The 22,067-nt window shown below is 43.7% G+C and overlaps 1 protein-coding gene across 1 annotated transcript in view; it reads right to left on the reverse strand.

Annotated features, from left to right (window-relative positions):
* MCTP2 (multiple C2 and transmembrane domain containing 2) overlaps positions 1-22,067 on the reverse strand; it is a 394,026-nt gene that overhangs the window by 220,357 nt on the left and 151,602 nt on the right. The window contains exon 2 of the mRNA XM_074317382.1: positions 20,158-20,238. The gene's annotated coding sequence lies outside the window, so the exon portion shown is untranslated. The remainder of the gene's footprint in view (positions 1-20,157; positions 20,239-22,067) is intronic.

Genomic DNA, 22,067 nt, shown 5'->3' on the forward strand with positions numbered 1-22,067 from the left:
AATGTGCATGGGGGAGCATGTGTGTGTGTGATTATGTGGCTGCGTGAAGGGGGTGACTGTGCATTCATGGGTACACACATGGGGAAATGTGTGTGTGAGAGTGTCGGGGTGAGGCAATGTGTGTGCGTGTGAGTGAGCGTGTGCACACGGGTTTGTGCATGCATGCCTAAGTGTGTGTGAGTGTGAATCGCATGAGTGGGAATGTGTGTGAGTGTGCATGAGTTCGTGTGCACTGGAGTGAGTATTGGGGTGAGTGTGTATGAGGGTACGTGCGTGTGTAAGTAAAGGTATACGTGTGTGTTTGCTGGCGCCTCTCTAGCTGCATTAGCAGGAGGTATGGGTGGGGGGCGAGGGGGGGGAACAGAGTAAAACCAGAATGGGCAGCTGGCCTGACCTTGCCCTGACCTGACCAAAATGAGAGCATGGAACAAAAACAACTGACCTCAATGAAATGCCTCCCCCTCTCCCTGGCACACCCAAGTGTCCTTAAATAAATAAGGGATGGCATACAGACACACTCCCTAGAAAATAAGATAATAGAACAATCTTCCCATTAACTGTCCCACACGGGGCTCCATGGCCAGACGGCCATGTGGAAGCGCCCTCAGCCAGGTTCCCAACGACTTCTCCACCGCCCCACGCGTTCTGCATTTCACAGGTGGGGCTCGAACTGGAGTCGTCTTAGGGGGCGGTGAGCCCAGTCATGTCATTGTAACTGTTAAGGAGTAGAGTCGCTGAGAGAGGCATCTTGTTTCCCTCAGATTCTGAGGACACAGAAGAACCAGGGCAGAGCTGGGGCCAAGATCTGGGATCCCTGGTGGACATTTAGACTGAGATGTATCCTGGTTTGCTCAGTGATAACTGCCACCTCACGTCTTGTCCCGTCTCCACGCAAACCCCTTCCTTGCTCTCTCACTCTCGGCTGGGGTACTCATGCCACGTTATGACTGGTCTCCTTTGCACCTCGTTCTCTAAATCACTGCCCCCTGAAATGACCTTGAGAACAGTACTCCCCTGTTCAGGGATACTCGGTGGCTCCCCGTGAACTAGAAAGGAACGTTCAAGACATTTAGTTTGCATCCAAGATCCACCATGTTTAACTTCTACCTTCCCTATTCCCGTGCACCTTTTCCTTGATCAAAATGGTTAACTGCATAAATTCATTCGATTAATTCATGCTTTCATTCAACAAATACTGAGTATTTTCCATGTCCCAGTCAGTCTGCCGGACAGCATAATAATGACACATACTTAATAAGCACCGACTGAGCGCCAGGTTCACTTTTAACTTCCCTACATGAAATAATTAAGGTGAGAGGTTTAGAAAATAGTAACCACAAGATGGCCACAGGGTTTTGAAAATTAATTTGGGGAATGTACAGAGGGATAGTGGATGGGGGGAGGGGGGTTCACACAGTGTGAGGGATATAAATGATAAACGTCTAAGTTTTGCTTTGTCTTGTGCACCTGAAACTAATTAAAAAAACATACAGTATCTACATGCGCCAGGGCAGGGGGTGCCATATGCACAGATGACAATCTGATGGCGCCTTTTGGGGTTTGCAACACAGCAGCTCTACATGTAATCTTCGCAAAACCTTAAAAGAGAAATGACTGTATTGAACCCAGTTTAGAGTTGGAGGAACTCAGGCACAGTGATATTAAGGGATAGGTCTATTCTAGGGTAAGTTTCAGTGTGCGCTGGCGTCTGATGGCTGATGTCTGATGGACAATGATGGATTCATTGTCCTCAGTGCCACTACCAAGCGCCTGTCGAGGGACCCGTATGGCTGACAAACCCAGCTCGTGGCGCCTCACAGAACCCGCGATGCCCACCGTACCTCCAGTGACTGCTACAGAGAATGGGATTCCACACCAGGATGGCCTGGAGGGTCTTCAAGAAAGGGGCTGACCACGGAGGTCCTAGAAAAACTTTGTACACGCTGGAGTCGCATTACAGAAAGCCTTTATAAAAAAACAAATCAGAAAACTAGCCACAACATCGTTCAGGAAAATGACACTCAACTGTGCCTGGCTCCCACTCATATTCCTACCGAGGTTACAAATACATGGGTATGGGTCACTGCCACCCCAGGTCATTCTTTCCGGCTGAGTCCGTTCACTGTGGTCTCGGCATCCTTCTGTACCTGGGACTTCATGACACAGTACCGATTAACCCGTGTGTGCACGCATGCTGGAACCCGTTTGCTCTCTCTGCAAGAAGAGATCCCTGAGCTGAGCTGCAGTTTCCATCAACTGCATGCCTTGCCCTGAGTCTCCCATCTCAGAGTGGTGACTCCTGGCCTTTTTGTTGGCTTCACAATTGTCATATCTGTGGTGGTTGTATCACAGTTACTGTGAACCTCAAATCAGCCAAAAGGGCTCAGCAGGGCCACGTGAACCAGGGGTATATTCCCCAGCCCGCCTTTATTTTCTGCGAACCTTCTAAGAATAGCAACAGCAAAAGAACCAGGAAGCCTTGCAGCCTTCATCCCCATTTGTTTTACTGCTGGTATGTAACTCGAGGAGACGCACTAAAAATGCAAACGTGAACGGCTCAGAGTGAGTGTTTCAATCCTCCAGGCACGACACAAAGTCTCCAGGAAAGTAATCTTGAAAAGAGTTGGACGTGACCACGCTGTTTTAAACCCTCAAGTGGCAAACGGTGGTTCTTGCTCTTGTCCGATCGGTACAAAACCGCTCACTGCGGTACAGTGGTTTTTGCTTCCATCACCTTTTATGTTTCCATCACCCACAGCAGATGCATCTCTGCTTCCTGTTCGTGCCATGTCTGGGCCTGATGTCTCCATGTCTCTGGCCATTCTTCTGGCTGCTCAGGGCTGAGCCAGAGGACCCAGCTCCTGACCACTGAGGCCCCCGTGAGCCATGCGGGAAACTGTCTCCCCCCATCCTCGACGAGGGAGTTGAATGTTTTGTGCGATGAATATCCCAGCAACATTCCAGTGTGTCAGCTCATGCTGCTGCCTCCCGCTGCCCTTGAAGTTTCAAGTGGACCCAGGATTCCTTTGCACTTCCTGTTCTGGGCCATTGTCCATCTCTCCTCACCGCCAGCTGGGGCCCAGCTGCTGCGTTCCACATTGGAGGTGGCGTCATGCACCTGGTGTGGGAGTCAATCTCCCCTCTGCCTCTTACCATGGCACATTCAGCCTCTGGGGTCTTTCTTTAGAAAAACAGCTCTATAAATGCCAACTATTATGCACTGTCCAAGGGAGAGGTGGGAAAACCAAAGAGCTTGGGAAGGCTGAAGGAGTGAATAAAACCATTGAAAATGTTTCTTTTCCTTTTTTTGTTCCCCTGTTCTCTCCTTGTCTAGCTACCACTTTAATTTGGATTTCCAGACCAGCAATCAAAGTGTGGGAATGGCCATCCCCATAAATATGTAAGTTGACACAAGTCTGGAAACACTAACCATTTTCAAAGAAAATCAAGATTATCAATATTATTTCTCACAATAGCAATGATTTTAGCATCTAAGTTAGAAATTTAGGCAACTGTGGCTTATTATCCATAAAAGTCTTTAGTCTAATAAAATTAAAGACATTATTCTCCATATATATGCACAGTGTCAACATGACCAGGAATAGCTGTATTTTCTCCGAGGTAGCAAAATATGTCGCTGCATGGCTCTGCCATCTTGATAGATATTAGAGCTGTTTTCACAATAACCTTTCAACTCTTTCCTTGCTTTAAGGGAAGTCTCATCCCTTCTGATACATCCTCTCCTTTGCAAGTGCTCTCCCGTAAACACAAGTCATATCAGGTCTTTTTCTTGTTATTTTGTTAAAAATCCTTAGAGGAGATTAAGGAAAAAGCAAAGGCAACCAACTTAAGTGTAAGGAAAGTCTTTCTGGACACATCCTTTCAATAGCTAAAAATTATTCTATTTAAAGCTACGCTAACTTATCTACCATTTCTTTGAAGAGCATGGACAGATAAAAACGTGTGTCCCAAGAACAGAAATCTTTCAAGAACATATTGATATAATGACTCATTCTTAAGTAAGACTTTTGGCTTTTGGAAGAGATTTTGTCAGTGTGTATACCTTCCACCATCTCTTTTCTTTCATTAATAGCCAATATGTCAAACTTAGAAGAATTTATTTATTTTCCTGGTGTTTTGCCTTCCTTGGAATGTAAATATTCAATAACCAAACCCAAGGCAGTATTAACAAGTGGAAGCTTACAAAGTACAAGCCGTCACGTGAGCGTTGGGTTATTTAGCTGCGTATTAGAACCCACTGGAGCTTTTTCCTCTAATTGATTTCAGCTAACGTCCTGGGGAGATCTGGCTAGATTCCAAGCCTGCTGGATTAATATTAGCAAGGCCAGACTTCTCCCAAAGGGAACACTTGCTGGTAAGCTAAGAGTTATTTACCTCATATGAATTTCTAAACAATTTTCAAAATTGATTTCACTAAATGTCAGCTGCCGAGGTCGTGTCTCCGTATGATTTATGGTTGAACAAGGCTCCTACTACATAGGTTTACCGTACTGTATAAATTTCCTATTGCTCATGTAACAAATTGCCACGACTGCCGTGGCTTAGAAGCATATTAATTTATTATCTTACAGTTATGGAGGTCGGAAGTTCAAAATGAGTCTCCCTGGACCAAAATTAAGGCGTTGGCGGGGAGGTGTTCCTTCTGAAGGCTCTAGGGGTGCATCATAGCCTTGTTGGATCCATTTGCACGGAGCTGCCCACATTCCTTGACTCCTGGCCTCATTCCTTCAGCATTAAAGCCAGCAATGTGGGCCAGATCCTTTGTCAAGCTGCCATCGCTCCGGTTCTGTCTTCTGACTTCCTCTTTTACTTTTAAGGACCCTTGAGATTGCATCGGGCCTACCTGGATAATCCAGAATCATCTCTGCATATTAAGGCCACCTAATTAGCAATATTAATTCCATTTGCAACCTTTAATTCTCTTTGTCATGTAAGAGTATATGTGTGTGTGTGTGTGTGTGTGTGTGTATATGTATAGATATATAGATATATAAACATATAGATATATAGCTATATATAAACATATATATCTATATGTCTATATATCTATAGCTATATATTTTTATATCTATATATCTATATATCTATATATCTATGCCGGGTTGCCAAAAAAATGTATCCACATGACTTATATTCATCTTTTCTTATAGGTATATATTGAGTATTACAATTTCAATACAGTTTTTTCCTTCCTTAAAATGTGTATACATTTTTTGGGCACCCTCTGTACCTGAAAATACACATATACACACACACAAGCTCTAGACATTGAGATGTGGACAGCTTTCAGGGGCCAATATTCTGCCTACCATGCCTATTAATAGACTTGCCTTTGAGATTCTCATGATGGGGACTTTTGCTATTTTCTCCTGCTCACCTGCTTCTTTCCTCTTTTTTTCTTTTGCATGGCTCATTTCAAACCTTGTGGTGGGAGGAAACATGTCTGCATGTGTGGGTGACAAGAGTGAGGTGAGAACTGGATGTAGGGTCTGAGGTTACAGGAAATGGTTGTTTATGTAGCCCCATTGGTACTTGGGGAATTGCAAAATGAAACGTTAAATTCAAATGTTCTGACTCATTCCCTTGAGAGAAGGATTTCAGAAAACACAGGTGTGCAGTCTACTGAGAGTGTGGTTTCCTTTGGAGTTTATTTCTGTAGAAATAAACTTTGACATTTTACCCCAGGGGTTGCAAAGCTTTGCCTCCCAAAGAACCCTCTGGGATGGTGCGTGTTTTAGAACTTCAGACATGAACTTGCACTCAGTCAGGTCTCACCCTTGGTGACATCACTCACTCCAGCTTTCCCTCCTCTCTCACTGGATAGTGCATCCTGGCCTTTTCCTCTGGTTCCCTTTCTTCTGACTCCTGAACGCTGCTGACGGCTCCTGGATCCACCTTGGGCCGTCTTCCCTTAATTATAAACTGTACCCCATGGCTATAAATATCATCTTGATTTTGGTGACTTCCAAATTCCACGCCTGACCTCTCCTTATTATCATTTGAAGTTAGGGGGAAAAAAAAAGATCGTCTGTGTGATTTACATATGGAGGTTTAAATGTAGCCTCCTTAAACAGGCTTTCTCTTTTACTTTACTTTTTTTTCTGCATAGAACTTATTACTATCTGATTTTTCTTCTAGTCTCTCTTTCTCCCTTCCTCCCTTCTTTCTTTCCTTTCTTCCTTTTTTCTCTCCTCTCCTCAGATGTAAGCTCCAAGAAACCAAAATTCTATTTAGTTTTATTCCGGGACTGTTACATTTGCAGATGAGAACAGTGCCCGGTTCATCATAATTGTCTAGTAAATATTGCTTAAGCAGCTTCTCGAGGAATTGCCAGGACTAAATTTTACAATGAACCCTAAAAGTCTGCAACTGGGACTGACTTGATTGATACCTGAATATGTCCAAACCCCCAATGTAATAAATAAATAATTGAGCAACAGAATTGTAAGACTGGGAACATTTGAAACATTATCTCTTCCACGCATGCATTCTATGATCGTAATGAAGTGATTTATTCCAAATGTCCAAGCAGTTATTCTTAGAGACCAAGAAATACCGTATTCATCTGGTGTCAAGGATTAAGTGACCTTTGTCACCATGTGCAGGTTTTTCTCTCTGCTCCAATTACTCAGTCCATGGGGTCAAAGATAAATTTATATATTAACGTGGTAACTCTCAAAGGATTTCAAGAATCTGATTCTAAGAGGATCATGTTTGTTGCCATTGAACATTACATTTGCCAGCTATTTAAATCAGGAGTTGGCAAACGGGATCCCAACACCCATTTTATTGTGTTTCAATAAAACTTTATTGAAACACAATAATATCTGTTGTTTCTGTATTGTCTATGGCTGCTTTTGCACTGCAAAGGCCGAATTGAATAGTTGCTGCAAAGACAGAATGGCCCTAATATTTACTATTTGGTCCTTTGAAAAAAAAGTTTGTCAACCCCTGTATTAAAGTATCCCCTGAGCAACCTCCACTCTCACAAATCTACTCAATTTCTTAAAATATGGCACTTTCTCATTGAGAATATTTTAAAATACGCACTACCTATTATTATGCTTCCAAATGGAGATACAGGCAATTTGATGTCTTTTAGGGTTTTTGTTGTGTTTTGTTTTGTTTGTCACTAGTCATTTCACAGTGGCAGCAAGTGTAAAAGCAATACCATTTATTGAGTATATACAGTGGGATAGAGTTTTGTAAGGGGCACCTTATAGCTAATATCATGCTTAATTTTTTCAACATCTCACTTTTAAAAATACAGAAAATGAGGCTAACAACTTCTGAGCTGCTGGGGAGATGCTTTCACTGGGTAACTTGCGTGAGATTTATATTCACTCTTTGTCTTCTCCCAAGACGGTAATTTTTGCAATCAAGCATGCTGCTCCTACATAGTCAGCTTTCTTTCATATCAACACCCTGTAAAAAGTGTTTTGAAATCTCTTTCTTAGTTTCCCTCCATGAGGAAACGCGGTGTCAGTTACCTCAGGGTTCTGTAAGCAGACATTCGAGGTTTGCCACTGTTACCCAACTCCTGAGTCTCTGTGGCACATACTCATTAAGCCCTAGTTTCTTTTATTGGGAATTAATTCAGTATTCCCACATCCTGAAGTAGATGAGCACGCTAACCCCACACGGGTGTGGGAATTATAGTAATTAATCAAAAGTGTGAGGTAGATTTTGTCAGCCCTGTCTTACAGATGGGGCGAGAAAGGAACACAGAGGAACACATAAGAAACGTTCCCAAGTTTACAGAGGACACTCTAGGCAGAGCCCCTATTCAGATCAAAGTCCGTCTGGTGCTGGTGAAAAATTGCTACTTGGGTGGCCCCCCATGAACCCCATCTTTGGGTATTCACTCTCTTGTGTGGTTTCCTCCCATGTTGGCTCAGCTTGGCCCTGAAACTAGCTTTAGCGTGATGTTAGGTCAAGTAAGTGGAGGCTGGGTAAGGGCTTGTGCATTGTCCTATTGGAGGTCTAGCTCTTGAAGCATTCGCTTTCTTCACCCAGCTGTCACGCTGAGAGAAGGCCAGCTAGCCATGTGGAGAGGCCACATGGAGGAAAGACCCACCCTGAGCTCCAGGGCACAGCCAGCACCACCCTGCCAGCCATGTGCGTGAGCTATCTGAGAAGCAGATCTGCTGGCCAGTGTCAAACTGTCCCATCTGACGCCACAAGGAGCAGAGGCTAGGAGCCCTGGCCAAATGCTGAATTTTCAGCAAATAAATGCTTCTTTTCTGTGTTTAGGCCTCTAAGTTTGGGGTGGCGTGTTCCCCAGCAACAGAGAACCAAACATATCTGATGACTCTTTCCACCCTATTGCAATGCCCTGGGCCTAAGCAGAACCGCCAAGGTTTTCAATACCAAGATCCAATCAACACCTCACCTTTATAGGTCTAGGAAAGCTTAGAGCTCATTAACACCTGGCCTTCTGTGGGCGGCTTTGTAGGAAAATAATGTCACTCACTCGCTGACAATAGATGAGCTACTCTTCCTCCTTCTTCTCTCTCTCTCTCTCTCTCTCCTCCCTCCCTCCCTCCCTCCCTCTCCCTCCCCCTCCCCCTCTCCCTCTCCCTCCTCCTCTCCCTCTCCCTTTCCCTGTCTCCCTCTCCCTCTCCCTTTCTCCCCCTGATAGTAGGAAAAGGTACCAGAGACATCAAAGTGGGAAGGAGCCAGGCGCCCACGAGGTTGAATCCTCCATCGAATCTGCGGCATTAGCCAAGTGACTGGACCTGTCTGATCATGTTTCCACATTTCTAAACTGAGACAGATGCTCACTCTCTCCAGCTGTAGGAAGGGTTCCACAGTAGCGTGTGTACGGTTCTAGCATCGTAGCTGTCCTGTAGAAGGTCCTTAATATGTGGCAGCCACTCCTGTCACTGTAACTTGTAACTAAATGTCTGTCTCACACAGTTTACTGTCTGCAAAGGTATGCTCTCCAAGAAGCGAGCAGCTGTCGAGGTGCACACTTTATGCCGGGGGGTGAAGCTGTAGCTCTGTGTGACCCTAGGTGTTGTGACAGAGGCTCACCAACCCCATCCACGGGTAACAAGAGGCAAAAGAAGCAGCAGCACGTGTTCCAGAAACAGGGTGTAACTGTCAATAAAACCTTCTTTGGCTTCCCCTTTGCATGCAATGACCCCCTGGAACTTCAGAGCCTGGAGATATGAAAGCCAATTTGGAGACAGCTCTTCAAAAGCATTTTCCCCTCAATTACTCCTGCCCTGTCAATTCCATCTGGAGTAATTCAGCTCTCAAGCTATGCAAATTATTTCCTCATTATTCTCCCTGAACTGCTGATGATAGATGGAAACTTCCAGAATGAAATCCTTGAAGAGGTCTGAGATTGGTGAGATGGATAAAGATGGAGAATGGGTAGCATTTGGAGGAGGACACCTGAGTGTCTCAGATGGAGCAGGAAAACATCTGTGATAATCAGGTGAGATTCTGTCATTCCCTTTGCTAAGTGCCCCTCTCTTTTCAAACTCTCCGTATTTAGAGCAGTGCTCTCTCTCCATGAGGGAAGTTTAGGAAGGAGATGCAGCAAAGCAGTAAAAATAATCAATACACCTCACAGTATGAAACACGAGGAAATGATTGATGGGTGACAGCACTCACATGTCAGCTTTCCCTCTGTGACATTAACTTGCAACCTTCAGAAGAAATCCCACTTAAGATGCTCACAGATCAGAGCACAATGAAAAAAAATATATATATATTTATATATGTATGATATTTCCTGCAGAGCGGGGACTTCAGTTCAATTTTGATAGCAGGCAAGAAGAAAGCAGGAAATCAAATATTAAATGTTGAAATGATGACAGCTGGAGGTGGGTAAAAAATTATATACACGGCACATCTGGAGAGCTTTTTCTAAGACCATTACTGGGTGTGTCTGCTTCTTTCTCCCGTCTCCCTCACCACTTTGTGCCAGGTTTGAATCAAGGGACCTCTATCTTCATTAGGTGAAACCTACGCATGTCTTGTTTGTTTGCAGAAGGGTTCATTGTTCTATGCTAGGTTTTGGAGTGAGCTAGACATCTTATTAGAAAGTCGGTACTGCAAATCACAGTCTATCAGAGATCCTGAGTGAGGAAGGAAGCATGGTGACTGTTTCCTTCACAGACCTGGAGAGTATTTGGGCTTCTTATGGCAGAGTAGTGCAAAGGGTCAGTGACACATCCAGATGAAAAGTGAGAAGAATAACACTGGGTTTTGAATTCACAGAGTTTCCAGGAAGATGAGTCCAGCAGAGCAAAGAATGTCCTTGAGGGAAGAAGTTTATTGGGCTACCACCATTTTCAACTTGGAAAGATGGAAGCTCACAAATTGATATTCTATCGAAAGTATAAATCCCGAGGCTTTGCCAAGTTGCATTTGATTGATACTTCTTTGCTGTGGATTTGAAAGTAAATTGAACTTGATTTCATAAACGTTCGCCGAGCGCTAGGATCAGCTCAAGGAATATAACGGTGAATACATCGTAACCCCCAGAGCAGAGGCGTGCTTGGTAACTCCAGGAGATGGCTCTCCGGGGCGCAGGAACAAATCTGCAGCTTGGCTTCAAGGGCATGGCCTTCTCTTGCCCGCATTGCCCCTGCTCTAGACTCTGGCACCCTTCCTGACTTTGTCACTGCTGTCCTTAAGGCAGCATGTGTCCTTGAGGCCAGGCTGAAGACATATCAGACTGTCAGAAACCATGCTGTGTTCAGAATGACTAACCTCCTTCAATAACCAAGGCTCAGCTTGAGAACCTGGTTCCTTTTTCCTTTTGAACGTATGGCCCTTGTATGTCTCTATCCCACCCGCTGCACAAATGTGCTCCTGGCAGATCCACCCACGGCGCTTTCGGAGATGCTGCCACTGCAGATTACCTCGGCATATCTAGGGTGGCTGAGATGCAGAGATCTGGGGAACGGGAACTTTTGCATACTGAATAGAGTCCTGTGCGGCAGGAGCCTTCTGAACACCCACTTCGATATGACTCGTGCCCACCTGTCTCATCTCATTTCTCCATATTCATTCTGCTTTCTCTCCAATCTATATGGAGTTGCCTGCATGTGCCATGCATACACCTGTGCATTTATGCATGCTGCCCGTGGTCACGTGTCTTCTCCCCCTTTCTCTCCTTGATAAGCACTTGCCTGACCTTCAAGAGTCAACAGGAATGCTTCTCACGCTCTCCCTCTGAGATGCTCTTATCACTGCTTCCGTATTGCCTTGTGCACACCTGTACATGTCACGGAGCCCATTACAGGCTACGTGTATTTTCACTTGTTTATCTCCTACTTTAAATTCTGAGCTCCCCAAGGGCAAAATCTGTCTTACTGCTTTATGCCCTGTGCCTGGCACAGAATTTGACATGAGTACGTGCCCAATCATTGTTGACTGGAAGTCAAGACAGATTTTCACGTTTACAACAAACAATAACTGCAAATATCACCTGGAATCATCCACGATGCGTGCTGAGAGAGCTGCATGAATGAATATGAATGAGCAAAGCGTGTGTGGACTACTGATTGCAACTCAGATAGAAGCCAAGGTCTGGAAGATGGGGCTTTATCTTCATACCCGCAAGCGCAGCAGAGAAAGCAAAGGAACATGGTAACTGTGACCATCTACACTTCTGGGTCCTGTGCTCTTCAGGGACTGTGTGAATCCCGCTTAGCAAATTATAACATCATCGTTAGCCACTTTACATAAGTAAACTCAGAATAGAAGCAGACATGTTATGTTGAAAGAATCACAAGAAACCTCATTGCAACCTCTTGAGAAATGACCACAACTGATGGACAAACCACTAAAACGAGAAGTCAAAACAAACAAGACAGAACCGATCGACAGCCTTTAACAGCATTTCCACAGGAACTAAGGTCCCACTGAAGCTGTAGCATAAGATAAAGGCGTTTTCTGACAGCCCCTGTGATCCCCCTGTTCTGAGGTCCTGGGAGACCCCTTTCTCCAAAACACAGTCTAGAGGGGATGGGTGGGAAACCACATTTCTAAACCTAAAATCACCAACACACTGGCACTCGGAGCCATAAGCAAAAGTTTGGCTGTGCCTTTTCGCCTATTTCTTCATAATCCTCTGTCTTCAAGTTGGGTCATTTATATTCCTCAAACCATGGGTGATGTAACTTTGCTCAAGTTCATAAGATGACTGTTTATATCATGTGCCTTTTATGGGAGAAAAGGGAAAGCAGATGCTCGCTTGATGGCTGAGCTTTTCTAACGAGAAGGAATAAGGTAGTTCCTTTAATAATTTATGAATCATGGTGTTTGTTATTGCTTAAAGCAAATATATGGATTCTTGTCTGCTGCAAAAAAAGAAAGCCTTCTTCTGTCTACGTAAAGGAATAGTTACATGCAAAGAATAGCTTTAATAATAATATTAAAATAATCTAAATTCTAATAATTGTAAAATAATCTTTGAATTTTTTTCAACCACTTCTCTCCTACTGTCAAATCTTTGCCTTTTTCTTATAATTCTTATGAGTTTTCTCTACTTTATCATCAAACATTTTATTATGTCTTATTAATTTCCATATATTCTCTCGTTTGCTGAAATTATCTTTAAAGTCATTTTCTTGGTTCATGGAAGCAATCTCTCTCCAATTATATATATATATATATATATATATATATATATATATATATATATATATATGTAGCTACACATATATATACACACGTATATTTATATGGAATAATATATGTTTTAATGGTGACATAATCCATTGTATAATGTTTTGCTAATATATAAATAACCCTAGCGATGGAACATAGATAAGTTTATTTAGCATTTGTATGCTTTGGTTTACAAACATTTTTCTCCAGAGGGACAGCAGGCCCCTAAGGGCAGGAGCAGGATCTGCTGTCCCTTTACCCCAGTCCTAGCATCGTATCTGGCCCTTCCCATGGGAATTAGGAGTCTTTGTTGAATGAATGCATGAGAAGAAAGGTGACTGAGGGCTAGAGAAGGGCAGTGCTTCAAAAGAGGAATGTAGGAGGGAGTGGTCAAGAGAGGAAACTCGGTAACTGGGATTCCGAAGATAAATCCATCTGTCTACCATGTCACTGGGCTGAAAAAAACTAACCAAAGAACAAAAGAAACCTAATTGTTTTAAATCCCCATCTGAAGCCTTTTAATCCACATTACCCAAACAACCACAGTGGCCAAACTCCCATGCCCTCACTCAGTGGAGGTAATGGGTAATAGCATAGGTGAGAAGGTCCAAACCGCGCGCTATTGAGCGTCCTGGAGAGAAAGACGCCAAGACACTGCACACATGGCCTTCCCTATTAACCCATTTAAAAATGATGGGGGAAAAATTTGATCATAATTTTCAGATCAACTTCCCACCGGGCCTCGAGGGAGCCTCCAATTTTATCCCATCTCCATTAGGCATCATGGAAAGACACATGGCTCTTTTGTCTCTCAAAATAAGAACCAGGCTCCCTAGACGGATGACGCAAGAGGTAATTAAGGGCACGCCAATTGCTTCCACTGCTTGGAAGAGAAGTCACCGGTATCTGAAGACGCAGCACGGCTTTTCAAAAGGTCTTTCAACCTGGACTGGATTCGATTACGTAAGCCCTTCCCCAGCCTCCATAGATTCTCTTTAAACAGGTGAACTGCCAAATGGGGCAGGTTAAAGCAGGCTTTGGGAGGAGACGCACAATTGCAACTTCAGCATAAACTCCCTCCCCGCCAATCTAGCAGGGGCGTGGTGGTAAAAATAGATGAAGTGGCAGGCACGGTGCTAAGTAGATTCCGTCCCTGATGCCTTTTCAAATATTTCTACCAGGTTTTTCAGAGCAAGGTCTGCTGCCAATCATAGCAATTCACTGGGGAGGAACTGTAAGACGGGAAATAAATCATATGCTAATTCTCCATGTCAGTGGGAGAGAGGTGGGGGGAAGGAACCCATGGCGGGGGCGGCCAGGAAATATATTAATAAATGAGTACATTCCCTAACAAGTGAAACACACCTTGTGAAAACTTCCAGAGTGACTTATCTGTACAGATTTCCAAGTTCCCCCCATTCCCCGCCCCGCTGAATATTCTACCATTTCTCGAACATCCTTATTTCCTCAAGTAAATTAGTAAAACAGAAGTTTTTCTCCTTTAAAATGAAGTCAATGTTCAGAGCAGAGACCCCAAGTCTGGTTGAAACTAGTCGGAGCTTTGGAAATAAGTCTCAGAACTCCTCAGGAAATGACAAGTCATTGTTCCCATCTTGCAGGCTCTGCCAAAGGGCTGCTGCGTCCCAAATTCCCTTTCCAGAACGGGCACTAGTCAGCTCTGCAAGTCAAGGACAAAGGGCGGGCGGGCTGGCCACAGAGCCACTGGGAAATAGGTTCAGCTTGTTTCTGAGCACAGTCTGTTTTCTGTGGAGCCACTGACCTTCCTCTCTGGGTGTCCGAGTCTGTACTTTTCAGGGTTTAACGGCTGGGCTGGTCCTCCTGTCCCTCCCCACTCCAACTCGCCCAAACTGGCTGCCTTGGGTCAATGCCACATGCCTTACCATGCTGGGGATGTAAATTTCTAGGGATACAGTAATATTTACATTCTGTGGTTACGATCTGGTATTCTACCTGGCTTTCAACCCCCCCACCCCCTCACCCATCAATCACTTACTAGCTCTGCGATCTTGGGACAACTACAATGCTTCTATAAGTCTCATTTTCTCACATATAAAAAGCAGATCCTAACAATAATTATTCTATTTTGAAAGTTAAGTGCACTAATATGTGATATATGGAATGCTGTTCATACAATACCTGGACAACAGTCAACAAATAGTACTATTATTACTACTGTTACTGTTAAAAGAGAGTATTTAACACAAAAGATTTCTTCATGGTAGACCCTTATAAATCATTAAGGGAGATGCTAGATGGAAAGAGTTTTCTGTCATAGGCTAATTCTATTTTTTTCTATCTATCTATCTATCTATCTATCTATCTATCTATCTATCTATCATCTATCACTATATAATGGGGCACATGAAGTGATAATGGGCAAGATTTGATATTCAGAATGCCTCAGAATTACTAGGATGCAAGGTTTTCATAGTAATATGAAGAAGATTAACCTATGCAAACCATGAGTGTGTGTTTGTATCTGCAATTTGAAAGATTTTAGTCACTGAGTCCATTTAATTATTCTACCATTCAATCAATATTTAACGAGAGCCATCAATTACCAGCCCCTGAGTTAGACGCTGGGGCCACAGAAAGCACTAACCCACAGGCCCTGCCTTTGAAAAGTTTGTGGTTTCACCATGAAGCCAATAATTCAACAAACAATTTCAATATGAGGCCAATAGTGAATGTCCTTGTTCATGCCTGTTAAACAAAATCTTGCTATGTAGAATCCTGCCCCAAGTGGCCCCACGACTCATCCCTGAGGAGGTGTTCTGATTAAGTGACTCAGCCTCCCAGAGGGACGTCGGCCAGACGTCCCTCGCTGGGTTCTAGGGCTGTGCGCAACGGCGGCGCACATATCTGTCAGGAATGTCATCCAGAGGTTGCTAGTGGTCACGCAATACCACTCATCTGAGAGTACGGTTTCAAAAGTCCCTAGCTTAGGACTGCAGAGTTTCTAAACATCCTCTGGATTTGAGTCTGATCAACAGAATGAGGGGTGTGAACTTCATCATTCACTGGCTCCCACCCCTTAATCTCGGCTCTTGGTCTCATATGATTGGCTGGCACCGAGGGTTGCGATGAAATTAAAATCCTAGAGAAACTGTTACTAGATTAATTAAAAGATAGAGTGGTGTTGCACCTTGGACTACTCCCTCTTAGCTACCATCTCATCCTCTTCGTTGTATATTGTGCCCCTCAGTCTACCATCTTGAAACACACACACGCACACATCTCCTCCCGTGATGACTTGTCACTCTCCAGCCACGTGACTGTGTCTGGGCTCCTCCTCAGAGCCAGCTTTCTGGAAGGAGCTGTCTTTTCACACAGTCTCTATGTCCTCACCCCAGTCGTGCCTCCACTGACTACAAGCTCGTGTTTATTGCCGCCACAAAATGGAAACACATGATTTAAATCATCACATAAATTACTTATGTGACGGTTACCAATTTTCTCTTTGATGCCAAAACAAGAGACCTTTTCCTCTTTTTGACCTTACTTTTCCTCCAGGGGCAGGCCTCAGCGTCACGCTTCTTGACTGTCTCTCTCCTCCCCACACTCGGTCTTCCTGACAGCACTCTCCTCCTTCCCTCCTTTCTCTGTGCCCCTTGTTGGTGCCTTGCATCTCTCATGACCTCAAACACCTATTTCTAAAGACTGGGTCCTTGGTCTCCTCTATTGTTACCATTTTTTTCCGGGTGATCCCCTCTATTCTCATAGATTTCAGTACTATTATTAGTGCTTTAAAAAAAACACATCTAAAGGTATAGCTGCAATTCAGAATTTTCGCCAAACTTTAGATACATGTCTAACTGCCTTGTACATATTATTCGCATCAATCGCATCAAACTTAACCAGCCTTCACAGAATTTCTATTTCCCCTTTATCAGGAAATGATTTTAACAACCCGTCTTCCCTGTCTTGGTAAACGACGCCATCATTTACCCAGCTACCCAAACCAGAAACCCAATATTTACTCTGGATCCCTCCCTTTCTCTCCCTCTTATTCTCTCTTTATCAGGGACATCTTACTGACTTGCCTTTCAGAATATACGGTACATCTGTCTGCTCCTTTAGTCTTTTGCACCACCAAGATGGTCTGCACTGTTCAGCTCCCACCCGGAATCCCACAACTAGACTGACTCTCTGCTTCCACTCCGCCATTTCTAATAAAGTCAGGTGTGAACGCTGTGTGGGAAAGGGGCTCAATGTGACCAGCGGGGGCCGTGGATCGGTACGGAGGAGCTGGCACAATTATCTTTACAAAGGGGACAATTTGAGCTAACTCTTGAGGAAAAAGGCCCCCACAAAGGAGATGACCCAAGAGAGAGAGGATGGGGATGGGGGAGTCAAGGCAGCAGGTGGGAAAGTACAACACAGGATGGAAACCATGAACAACTCCAATGGCTAGCGGGGGAAGGAGCGTGCAGGGGATGAAGCAAGAGGCAAAGGCAGGAGCCAGATCTGAAAGACTCTGTCTATTGTGCTAAGCAGTTTGGAATTTCCCCTAAAGGCAGCGGTGACTCACTGAAGGATATTAAACATGGGGCTAGCATGATTAATAAAGGTTAACATTCGGTAAGGATGTGCCAAGCAATGTTCCAAGTGCTTCCATGGATTAAGTCATGGAATCCTCATGACACTGTGATGACACAGATGCTATTCATATCCTCATATTCCAGTAAAAGTGACTGAAGCAGAAGTTCCTCGAGGACAGTTCTTCATCTGTTTACAAATGGATCCCCAGGTGTTATCATTGGGTCTGGCTGGATGAGACACAGAGGTCATACTCCCAGGGAAGGGCAGAACCAGGGTATGGAAAGGGGTGGCCTGACCCCAGAGCCATCACATGTACCCACTCCCATCGTTTGTACGGTACAAAGAAAAACGATAATTGGGGGTGAAAGGAGAAGAGGCTAGAATGAGACAACATGGCAGGAGCCTAACAATAGAATCAGGAGCATCTTTCTAATCCACAACATGAGTGGTTTAGCTGCAGATGCACCGCCATCCATGAAATCTGAAGATTCTACAAATGGCATTTCCTAAATTGTGGTCCAAGGGTCATCTGCTTCAGAATCCCCTGAAAGGTTGATTACGGATGCATATTCCAGGATTCATCTTTAACCTGCTAATTGTAGGGGACGTGCCTGTGGAATTTGTCATGCCAATCAATCTCTATGAGATGCCTATAAAAAATAAATTTTGAGATTAAACAGTCTACCATCTCTGGTCTTCTTGGGACTATTTTCGAGAGAACTGACACAATGTGTGCATTACGCTATTCTGAAGAATTTTCATTTATTCTATTTCAAGAGATGCCATCTGTGACATCAAAAAAATTTAGATGAATTTGGCTAATTTTTTAAATGTCACATTTTATGGATCTTCCCAAAGTAAACTAAGTCTTAAGTCAGAGTAAGTATGTTTCACACACGTAAGGAATTTCACAATCCACAAAAGAGTGGATAGATGAAATATAAAACTATGTACAGACTACGATTTCATGCGTTTCTTGTGAGACTAGTGATTGTCAACTCTGAAATGATCATACCCCAAGGAAAATTAACTAATATAAGGGGTATCAAGTATCTTGAATGCATTTCTAATAAAAATGAGCTTTTCGACATTGCTTAAAATATGCACCATCCAACACTTTCAAGAGGAGCTACACAGATAGTTTGCATCAATTATAAAATATGGTAATAAGCTTTTGTTAGCGCAGGGTGTTCTAGAAAGTAAAGCTTGAGACAAGCACTGGGGCGCAGGTAGCTTGTTTTGAGAAGTGAACTCACAGAGGAAAAGCCGATCCCAGAGTGCGCTCTCAAGCTGACTGTACTAAGCACAGCAGGGGCTGGAGCCCAGTACGAACACTTTGATGAGACAAGTAGAATAAATGCATTTCAAACTTGCCCTGCAGTTGGACCGAAGAGGGGAGCATTTATCCACCACTCCTGTCCTTCATTGGTCAAGGGTTGCCTAATGTTATTATGTTGCCCCCTTTATTTCCAGGCATGTACGTGGGTCAGAATGGCTGAGTGGGTCTCCGCACCTACTGTGTGCACTGGAGGCCAAGGGACCCGGGGGCAAGCTGCTGAGACTTCACACCTGCGTGCAACTGTGGCTACACGAATGACGTCTGTAAACTCGTGGGCAAAATATGGGGAATGGCCCAAGAGGAGTCTGATATGTCCTTTTAAAGTTATTTAATAATTACCAGAAATGATTCCCCAGGCAAAGGAGTGTGGGTTGTTTCAAATACGTGAATTATAAATATTTTATCTCCAGAGATGCTTTTGTATTTTGAGTTTGGATTATGTTGATGCCCCCATTTCTCCTCCTGGCCTGATGGGAAACATTTGTCCCTTTGTAGTTAACAAGCAAAACTTGGAAAGCACCCACGAAATAAAAGCAGGTTAAAATAAATTCCCTACGAGCTATGCCTTGAAATTGTTTATTTGGTCACCGAAGAGAGTCTTGTCGGACACTGAGCAGATTACGAAGTTGCCACCAAAAGGACTTCTCAGCATAGGTTGCTTTTAAATCATTCTGATGGTAACGTAAGCTATGGCAGGCTGGAACCATTTGAAAAAGTGCAAGACATGTCCCCTCGTGCTTCCTTAGGGTAAGCACACTAAGTCATTTTCTCTTCTCTGGATGGTCTCAACGTCTTTCAGATCAGTTTCAACGCCAGCCCTCCCTCTGTGTTTCTCACTGCTTTGCCACATACGCCCTCCCTACTTTCCATTATTTAAAAAAGAAAAACAGGAAAGGAAGGAAAGAACATTCTGTACCTCTTCTATCATATCTGCTGGTATAGACCCATTTTTATTTACCTATCTCTAACCCTGCATTCTTCCAGAATCTGTGTATGCGGTCGAAGCTGGTGTATCATCTGGGTCTTGTATATGGGTGAGAACACGGAGCCTGGAGTTTGTCAATCCTGAGTTTGAATTCTGGCTCCACCACTTATAAACTGTATAAACTTGAAATGCCCTTTAACTAATTTGGACCTCATGCGCTCTTCTGTGAAATGGGGCTAATAATATTAATAACAATTCTCTTACAGGATTACTCTGAAACCTCAACGACATTATAGATGAAAAAGGGTTTAATCTGGTCTCTGACACATAATAAACATTTGATAAGCAGCAATCATCATCATTATTTAGTGCTGTCCACAATTTGTTTTCTCTATTGCATCCTTAGATGGTATCTGTGAGTTTTAATAATAAATGTACACACAGGATTACTGGTAACAGGAGCTGGAAATCAGTCTTGTCTGTTGGCTATAAACTGATGCTCTTTGAACCACACAGTGTTAATGAACTTGATGAGTAGAGAATAGCCAACAGAAACAAGACTGAGCAACTGTTGTCTAATGACAAATCTAGACAGCAGACGGTTCTTAAAAAAAGCCTTGAAGTGAAACTCTGGACTTTTACAGTTGGTAAAAAAGGTAATGGAGAGCTGACCTACCTTGGCTGAGAACTTCAAATGTGAAGAAGTCTTGACCGAGTTTCTCAACGCCGGACACAGCACTAGGTTTCGTTGCTGTCTCTGCAAAAATGTAAAAAAGAGTCCAAGCTTAGTATGTGCACCACGAGGAAATGGTTGTTGGTCCTACTGTGTGCTCGTCAATGCCACCCAAAGTGCAGTCAATACCACACAGTACAACTGGTGGTTCCTAAGGGCAACATGAGCCAATAGAATAAGAAAATAAAGTTGTTCTGGGATCTAAACCTCGAACTGCTTTGGAGCGTATGCATTAGCCATGCAAGTGAATAAACGCAAGTGAATAATTCACTTGTAAGTGAATACATACAAGTGGAGATGCAGAGCTGGAGAACTTCTGCACTTATTAAGGTAACTGGTTGCAGTACCAGGAAGGCAGGAGTGGACTAGGATCGGAATGGGGTGACCAGGAACTTAACCAACAGGCTTTTGGCCCTGTTTGGAGAGACACTATGAGATGGTCAATTTGAAACATGGGAAAGGGAACTCAGAGAACCAGAATTTCACAGGGTTTATCTAGACACTGGCCAGGAGAGAAAGCCACCGGATGTGACAAGCAATTGTATTGCCACCAGAAAGGTATTTTCTGCCAAGGACCAGTGCTAACCTGATTCTCATGGATACACAGCGGCACCCCAGAACTATCAGGAGATAATTTATTGAAAGTAGCATTCAACAATTGCTTGAAGGCAGAGTTCCTCTTAAGTTTGAGGTCTGACCATCCTGAGGTAGGAAACGAGGCCTTGAAGTTATTCATATTGTGTATAGCAATCTTATCTGAACACAGACACTCTGCATCATTAAAACCAAAACACAGGTGTACCTGCTGGCCCTTTACCCGGGGATGTACGTTTCCAGACCTGCTAAGGTGGGCCTGCCTTATCCTTCCCATCAACCCAGGAAGCATTTCTCAACCAGCCTCGCTAAAGCCCTGTCGCCTTCCTGCCACAGCCAGCCACACCCCTACCCCATGTCCCGATTTCTGTCATCGCCCAGTGTGCATTCTTTGTAGAGCTTTTACTATCTGAAATGACCTGATTATTTATTGATTTTTGCTGGAGTATTTCACATCTTTTTGCAAAATTTGGTCACTGTCTGTGAACGTTCTTTTCAAACTTAAATACCATCGATGAATGTCTCTCTGTCTTCCTGAATGCACTGGCAGTATATACCTCAAACTTATTTAGCAGCCCCTCCTCAGTTTGCTCTTTGCTGATCATTATGGGAAAACGCACCCCGCTATTCTGGCCATTTTACTCGTTTAAACATCCTAATGTATTGCTTAAAACCCACCAATTTCCTCTGCCCGCACTATCCACAATGGGATGCACCAAACACATGGGGTTCTTGCACACTTGAAATGTGGCTAGTCCAAATTCCGATGTATTCAAGGTGCATCACACTGGATTGCGAAAACCTTGTATACAAAATGAACAGAAAATATCTCTAATATCTTTTTGAGTCCATGCGGAAATGTTAATAGTTTGGACAATTGGGTTAAGCGAACTATATTGTTACAATTTATTCCACTGACTTTTTCAGCATGGCTAGTAGAGAAGGATAAATCCCACACATGGCTCACATGATATTGCTATGGACAGTGCTGGCCTTTGTAGTCACAGGGACATATCAGTACATGTGTGAAGCATAATACTTTGTTACACCTAGAGTGTATAACATCTTGTCCTGTAAGACTGGTAAACGCCATCCATTTTTATTTCTGGAATGTGCTCGTATACCTAGCATTGGGTCCATCAGGAATGGTTCTGTGGTGGGGGCCACTCCAGCTGCTCTGCAAGGTCAGCCTGATGGTTCAGCATCGGGACTGCCTTACAACAGCTCATTGTGTAAGCCAGACTTGGGTTTACTTCTGT

Source organism: Rhinolophus sinicus, linkage group LG13, assembly GCF_036562045.2.
Source record: "Rhinolophus sinicus isolate RSC01 linkage group LG13, ASM3656204v1, whole genome shotgun sequence".
In the NCBI taxonomy this organism is placed as follows: domain Eukaryota; kingdom Metazoa; phylum Chordata; class Mammalia; order Chiroptera; family Rhinolophidae; genus Rhinolophus; species Rhinolophus sinicus.